Source organism: Chiloscyllium punctatum, chromosome 23, assembly GCF_047496795.1.
Source record: "Chiloscyllium punctatum isolate Juve2018m chromosome 23, sChiPun1.3, whole genome shotgun sequence".
Taxonomy (NCBI): domain Eukaryota; kingdom Metazoa; phylum Chordata; class Chondrichthyes; order Orectolobiformes; family Hemiscylliidae; genus Chiloscyllium; species Chiloscyllium punctatum.
The window spans coordinates 14,028,418-14,036,814 of NC_092761.1; the positions used below are offsets into that span (position 1 = coordinate 14,028,418).

An 8,397-nucleotide genomic window follows, 5' to 3' on the forward strand; every position below is an offset into this window, starting at 1 on the left:
TTAACATTTGGGAAACCGAGTTTCTCTGATTCCATGGCTAGTTAACGGGGATAATATGATCATCTTCACCAGTGATTCTGTCCCCGTGTGAGGAAAGTGGTGAGGTCCTCATTGTAAAGATGGGTAGATTGATGATATGTACAATGTCATCTTTTGCCTTCACTAACCCATGAGCTTTTTATTTTGTTTGGCATCTGTCGAAATCTTAAAAACTTCATCATGAACAGACTCAATGACAGATCTCCATTGTGTCTCTGGCATCGAATTTCATAGTGTAAACTCCCTCTGAATCCTTCCACCGCAGTCCACTGTTTGGGAAGTGTTCCAGTTGTGGGATATGCACATCCCCGTCTGTCACCTGTTGCTCCCAGTATGCGCTTTGACACTGCCCTCATTTTCCTTCTGACACTTGCTCACTGTGTTGCTGTGATCATACAGTGACTTGGTGTCGCACGGCCCAGGAAAATGATACAGATCAAGGTTTTTGCATTGTTGCCTTCAATTGTCAGTTTAGCCTTATTTTGGATTTTGAAATTGTCTGTTCTGTACACAAGTGCGTGTCAAAAATATCTGAGCGGAAGTTAGGTGTTCCGAATAATGACATTGAGCACTATGCACTCTCCTCCAGTCTGGAAAACAATTCCTCACAGGCAATTTAATAGACAATATACAGCTCGTTCAGGAGTAGGCCATTCTGCCCTTCGAGCCAGCAACACCATTCATTATGATCATGGCCTGAACATCCTCAATCTGTATCCTGTTCCTGCCTTATCCCGATAACCCTTGATTCCACTATCCTTAAGAGCTCTATTCAACTCTTTATTGAAAGAACACCTCCTGCTGTCTGGGGTCTTGCCCCACAACCCAGCGGTCAGACCATAGTCTTGGAACCGTACAATGTTATTTATCATTTTACCAACACCAGGGAGAAATACCTGCTGCTCTGCATAATTTACACAATTCAATTATTCATGAGGTCATAGCTGCCCCAGGGCCTGTGACGAGGTGGCTGAGAGGTTAAGGCGATGGACTGCTAATCCGTTGTGCTCTGCACGCGTGGGTTCGAATCCCACTCTCGAAGCTGTCGTCAATGGCATTTTCGTGGTGCTGTTTTCAGATGATCACAGCTGTCGTATTGAAACTGGAACGCTAAGAATCAGTTTACATCCATTTCCGCTATTACAAAATTTCCAAGAACGGTTTGAGCCTGTTGACTAAACTGTATTGAAATGTAGGTTGCATTGGGATCATGAAAGGGAGCGCGGTTTCCTTTTGCAAATCAAGTTGCTGTGAACGTTTTTTCGTATGAAAGACATCCAGGAAAATCAAATACCGAGAGCTGCGAAGTGCATGTTTATGCAAAGGAATTCTTAATGAATGTTTTGTCAGATGAAATCTGACGGAGTTTGAGTAGAAGTAATTCATCCTGGTGAGAGGAGCACAGCGAGACAGCACAAAATGATGGCGATACTTCAAAGGGGCAGGGCGTGTGTGTAGGGGCACTGAGAACTGGCTGTAAATGCACAGTGGAGAATTGCCAATGTTGGTGCCGTGCATGGGCACGGAAAGACTTACACATTGGTCTCGCCCTCGCCCCTTGCTCTCGCCATTGATGAACGCTGGACATAAGGCACAGATAAACACACGATGTGGGAAGCAAGCTCCCTCTCGTTATGCACACACTGGATGCATCACATTGAACTATGAACGACTGGAGAAATCAGCATGTTACCTTTTGGGAGTGAAACTAAACTGTGGATCAATAACCGCAGATTCATGCAACATAAACGTGAAAAATAATTTAAAATGTAGGGTGTAGGTTTGCTTGCTCAGCTGTAGATTTCATATCCAGACGTTTCATTACTTGGCTAGGTAACATCATCATCAGTGGCGCCCGCGAAGTGAAGAGAATCTGTTGTCTCCTGCTTTCTCTTTATATCTTTCTCCTCGATGGGGTTCCTGGGGTTTGTGGTGATGTCATTTCCTGTTCGTTTTCTGAGGGGTTGATAGATGGCATCTAGATCTATGTGTTTGTTTATGGCGTTGTGGTTGGAGTGCCAGGCCTCTAGGAATTCTTAGGCGTGTCTTTGATTAACCTGTCCCAGGATAGATGTGTTGTCCCAGTAGAAATTGTGGTATTTTTAATCCGAGTGTAGGGCTACGAGGGAGAGAAGGTCGTGTCTTTTTTTGGCTAGCTGGTGTTCCTATATCCTGGTGGCTAACTTTCTTCCTGTTGTCTTACGTAGTAGTTGTGACAGTCCTTGCATGGGATTTTGTAGATGACGTTGGTTTTGTCTGTGGATTGTTCTGGTTCTTTTAAGTTTGTTAGTTGTTGTTTGAGAGTGTTGGTGGGTTTGTGTGCTACTAGGATTCCGAGGGGTCTTCGTAGTCTGGCTGTCATGTCTGAAACTTCTTTGATGTATGGTAAGGTGGTTATGGTTTCTGGCTGTGTTTGGTCTGCTTGTCGTGGTTTTTTCTTGAGGAATGTGTGGACTGTATTTTTTGAGTATCTGTTCTTCTCGAATACATTGTAAAGGTGGTTTTCCTCTGTTTTCCGAAGTTCGTCTGTGCTGCAGTGTCTGGTGGCTCGTTGGAATACTGTTCTGACGCAGCTTCGTTTGTGAGAGATGGGATGGTTGCTGGTGTAGTTAAGTATTTGGTCAGTGTTTGTCGGTTTTCTGTATGCACAGGTTTGTAGTTCTCCGTTGTCCTTTCTTTCTACTGTGTCATTCAGGAATGCGAGTTTGTTGTCGGTTTCTTCTTCCTTGTTGAACTTTATGCCTGTGAGAGTGTTGTTGATGAAGTTAAATGTCTTTACTATCTTGTTTCGTTTTGTGATGACAAAGGTGTCATCTGCGTAGCGGACCCAGATTTTGGTTTGATTGTTTCTAGGGCTGTTTGTTCTCGTCTTTGCATTACCGCTTCTGCTCTGAATCCTGATAGCGGAGGTCCTGTGGGTGGGCCATTGGGGGTTTGTTTGTAGACTATGTTGTTGAAAGTGAAGTGGGTGGTGAGGCACAGGTCCACAAGCTTCATGAGGTTTTCGTTGGTAATGTGATTGATGGTGGTTGGTGTGTGTGATGGTCTCTTCTAAAAGTGTGTTTCCTTTGCCATGTCGATGTTGATGAAGGTGAACAGTGCTATTATGTCGAATGAGAACATTGCTTCCCCTTCCTCGACTTTGGTGTTTTTGATGATTTTTCGGAATTCCTGGGTGGAGTGGATGGAGTGCTGTGATTCTTCTATGAGGTACTTCAGTCTTGAGTGTAGTTCTTTGTCCAGTCTGTAATTTGGTGCTCTGGGTAATGAGACTATGGTTCTGAGGGGGCTCCTGGTTTATGGATTTTTGGTAGTCCGGTTCGACTTGGCCAACACATTGATCCTGGGACAGTCTAAGCAAAGACATGCTAGAGAATTCCCAGAGGCCTGGCACTCCAACAACAATGCCATAAACAAACACATTGATCAAAAAGCCATCTATCAACCCCGCAGAAAACAAACCGGAAATGACATCACCACAAACCCCAGGAACCCCATCCAGGAGAAAGATATAAATAGAAAGCAAGAGACAACAGCTTCGCTTCACTTGGAGATCGCCACTGATGATGTTACCTAGCCAGGTAATGAAAAGTCTGGATTTCAAACCTACAGCTCAGCGAGCAAACCTACACCCTAAACCTCAACCCGAGCTACAAACCTTCACAAACCTTGCGATTTAAAGTGTCTTTATACGAATATCATTAATAGACTTTTCGTTATAATACCCGTCTGGTTGAAAGAAGAAGACATCACATTTTAAGATAGATGACAACGTTACCAATTTTGTTTTGAAATTGAGATTTATTTGATCATTTTACACAGTGAACAAGTTCATTTTAAATAATGCAAACCACATTCTCTCACCTGGAATAAAAGTGTGATTTCAATATAAACATTGTCCTTGCTAACTCGCAGTTACTCAACATGAAAAATAGGATGTAATTTTTATTAAGCATAGATCAATTAGCACCATTATCTTACTTCGGATTGACTGCAGTATGCACATGCTAAGTAAGGTTTAAGAAAGAATGACTTTTGGAAATAATGACTTGGTGGTGACTAAAAATAATATTAGGTTCTCATGATGCGGATATTCCACCAATGGGTCCAGTGGTGGAAATGTACAGTGGGCAGTATTTCTATGATGGTATAGACGTATGTGAGCCGCCAGGGATGGGAGCTCCCACTTCAGCTGGAACAGCGTCTTTTGACGTGGACCAGGGAGCATTGTGGCATCCGTCTGGGAGTTCCAACCACACCTGGAGCAGCTTCCATTGACATGGAGCAGCAGGGAGCATTGGCACATCCGAATGCAAGATCTAACCTCATTTGGAGCAGCTTCAGTTGGCCTGGAGCAGGGAGCTTTGGGAGATCATTCTGGGAGCTCCACTCTCACCTGGAGCAGCTTTTAATGACATGTAGCAGCAGGGAGCATTGGGACATCAGAGTGATAGATCCATCCTCAACTGGACTACTTCTACTGACATGGAGCAGGGAACATTGGGACATCAGACTGGGAGCTCCAACTTCAAGTCGAGCCGCTTCTTTTGACATGGAGCAGCAAGGAGCATTGGAACGTCAGGTTGGGAGCTCCAACCTCACCTGGATCAGCTTGCATTTATATGGATAAGGAGGGAGTATTGGGACATTAGGCTGGGGGAAAGGATATTCAACTATTTTAATCTAAAGTAAAATACGTTTCAACACCTCAGATGTTAATTGATTTATGAAGAATCTTTCCCGGGAAAATAATTAATTCTTTAGATAGTAAAGACAAGTCCTGCAAATATTCAACTCAGGAAAACGCATTGGTACAGAGAGAAATGGGAGTGAAGATTCATGTCGTTTTCTTTTCATTTCTGGCCGTCTCTGCACTGGATTACATCACCGGAAGGACGTTTTCACTCATTTCCAGCAAATACGGTCAGGTCACTAACGTAATCTAAAGCTGAAAATTAATGGGAATATGCGATGTTATGATTAGGATGGAGTTTACTTCAAATTTTGGTGAAAACGTAGCAAAGTCAGTTGCAATTTCCAAGATCAGCAGTGACCTCATTGATTGGCTGATCAGATTGTGAATGGTCGTTTTTTTGAGGACAATTTGAAGTGAATCAATGATGGTGATTATCTTTGTTCTTTGTTCACCTTGTGACTGTTACTGCTATTGCTCATGTCCTTGTTAACACCACAGCTCTGCAGCGTGTAAAACCTCAGCTGTGCATCTGGCTAGTGGCACAACCATTCGTATAGCTGGCTACGCATCAGGCAGTTGTAAGTTCAACTTTTACTTTGCGCAAGCGCATTGTGGAGATTCATCACACATCCAACCTACTCATTTTTGTTATGCTGAGGTGGGTAATATTTGAAATTTTCATCTCCACGAACGAAAATTCTTTCACTGTCTTCGATCAGTTAAACATTGCCAAGAGCTATCAGAGTAAAAATCACACAGCACCAGATGGTATTGAACAGACATATTTGGAAGCACCAGTGTTCCATGCACTATTTCTTCATCAGGTGTTTGTCACCTCTTGGAATCTAAAATGGCTTTGTCTGATTATTACATTTATCCACCCCAGTCCAACACCAACACCTCCAAGTCATGGGTACCATCGACACCACGAACGGTCGGTTAAAGTCCAGATGATCGTCCAAAAGATCACGCATGTTGACACACACACCAAGTTTCTGCAGAAAAACACCCACCTGATGAAGGAGCAGCTCTCCGAAAGCTAGTGCTTCCAAATAAACGTGCAGGACCATGCCCTGATAGTTTTAACTTTGTCTACTCAACTCAGACACTGGCACTTACATATCATAGACAACATCAGTCATGTCCCAGCGCTGTCAGAGAAGGCAATCCTGGAAGAGCCTAATACATTGCACTTGGGTACATTCCGTTTTCAGAAACCAACGCACTCAATTGCTGCAGCTCCTGTGTATGAAAAGCACAGAAAAGTAATAGCTGAGACTCAGTTTTGACAACATTTTGAAACTCTTTGGGAAGTGGAATCAGGGGAGAATGAATGATTAACTTTCCGAATGTGCAGGGAGAGGGAAGGCACTTTTCCCTTCTTTGAAGAGCTGGGGTATTGTCTGATCTAAGGCATGAAACAGATTCCTGGTAGAGCTGCGCTCTCTGCATCAGGAACAAGAAGTCCTGATTTCCTGAACAGTTCGGAAACCCAGGCCACTCAGTTATAGCCCTGAATACTAACCACTAGACCACCAGGGATGAGGGCAGAAGCCGTTGCTCTGTTTCTTCATTACAGAGTTTTTGGAATTATGTCACTGCAGATATGTTTCCCCTCAAAAATGATTGAATTATGGAGTGTTTACAGCACAGAAATGGGTCCCTTCATTTCATTTCCCCGCACTTGGTATGAAACCTTGTGAACTCTGATGTTTCACTTGAATGCTAATTTCTCTGGAACGTTTTAATCTCGTAAAAAACAATAAATGGGATTAAAGTTTGAGATGGGAACTGAACCCCATTTTTAACCATAGACTGAAGCACGCAGACACAGTTCCCCAAGTGTGACACAGGCCTCGGGAGAAAAAAAAAGCAAAAAGTAAGATTTCACCGACTTATCTGATGTTGTCCCATGTCAGAGTTCAACACCAGTGTCTGCTTACAGCAAAGAAAGGAAGCATTCAGCCCCTCCCGTCCCAGTATTCCTTGCCCATTGTTTCCCCATTACTCTGTAGTTTATACTGCCTCACCTCGTTCTCACTGCTCACGCCCGCTATTTCCTGTCCTGACGAACGGTTTGCCTCAGCTTCTTGGAATGAAAAACAGGAAAGGCCGATTTCAAGCACTTTTCTCGTTTACAAGGACATTGTTCTCACCACTGAGCAAGCACATTGCCGGCTCAGAGAGAAAGTCTCATCCTTTAGAAACTGAAATACGAAGATGATTGGATAGCCTCAGTATTGTAAACCAAGCAACAAGACCGGAATAGGGCCGAGGGGATCACGCACAGAAGGATGGGAGTATAGAATGGCGAATTTCATGGTGTCCAGGGTGGTGTTAACAGAAATATTCCCTGGTAGTATACTGATGAGGATTCAGTGATTTCACTGTCATGGCTTGTTAAAGGTTAATGTTTACAGTAATCAATATGAAATACTGCTTGATATTTCGAAGCAGAATGATGTGCAGCAGACAGAATAGTTTCCCTGCATGAACTAATAAGAGAGCTCAGAAGAGCCAGGAGGAGACATGAGAGCCAGGAGGAGACATTAGACTTTGTTGGCGGATAGGATCAGGGTTAACCCTCAGGCTTTCCATAGGTATTTCAGGAATAAAAGAATGATGAGAGTTAAATTAGTGCCAATCAAGAATAATAGTGGGAAGTTGTGCGTGGAGTCAGAGGAGACATGGGAAACACTAAATAAATATTTTTCGACAGTGTTCACTATATAAAATGAAAATGTTGGCGAGGAAGATACAGAGATACTTGCATCTAGACTAGAAGAGATTGAGGTTCACAAGGAAGAGGTATTAGAAATACTGCAGAGTTAGAAAATAGACAAGTCCTCTGGGCCAGAAGGGATCTATCCTAGGATCCTCTGGGAAGCAAAGGAAGCGATTGCCGAGCCTGTGCCATTGATCTAGAAATCATCATTGTCTACAGGAATAGTGTCTGAGGACTGGAGGATAGCAAATGTGGTTCCCTTGTTCAAGAAGGGTAGTCGAGACAACCCTGCTAATTACAGACTAGTGAGTCTCACTTCAGTTGTTGGTAAATCTTTGGAAAAGGTTATAAGAGATAGGATTTATAATCATCTAGAAAAGAATAATCTGATCAGGGACAGTAAGCACGGTTTTGTAAAGGGTAGGTCGTGCCTAACGAATCTTATGAGTTTTTTGGCAAAGTGACCAAACAGGTAGATGAGAGTAAATCGGTCGATGCGGTGTATGTGGATTTCAGCAAGGTGTTCGATAAGGTTCCCACAGTCGACTATTATACAAAATGCGGAGGAATGGGATTGTAGGAGACATAGCAGTTTGTATCAGTAATTGTCTCGCTGAAAGAAAACAGAGTGTTGTAATTGATGCAACATGTTCATCCTGGTGACCAGTTACTAGCGGCTTTCCGCAAGGGTCGATGTTGGGTCCACTGCTGTTCGTCATTTTTATAAATGACCTGGATGAGAGCTTAGACGGGTGGGTTAGTAAATTTGCGGACAACACTACGGTCGGTGGAGTTGTGGATAGTGACGAAGGTTGGAGTACGTTGCAGAGAGACATTGATAGGATGCAGAGCTGGGCTGAGAGGTGGCAAATGGAGTTTAATGTGGACAAGTGTGAGGTGATACACTTTGGACGGAGTAATCGGAGTGCAAATTACT

The 8,397-nt window shown here is 43.3% G+C and overlaps 1 non-coding gene across 1 annotated transcript; it reads left to right on the top strand.

The window, feature by feature from the left end:
• The first annotated feature begins 999 nt into the window (after positions 1-999).
• Positions 1,000-1,083, top strand: trnas-gcu (transfer RNA serine (anticodon GCU)). The gene has a single exon. It is a non-coding gene; the product is annotated as a tRNA-Ser (tRNA).
• The last annotated feature ends 7,314 nt before the right edge of the window (positions 1,084-8,397 follow it).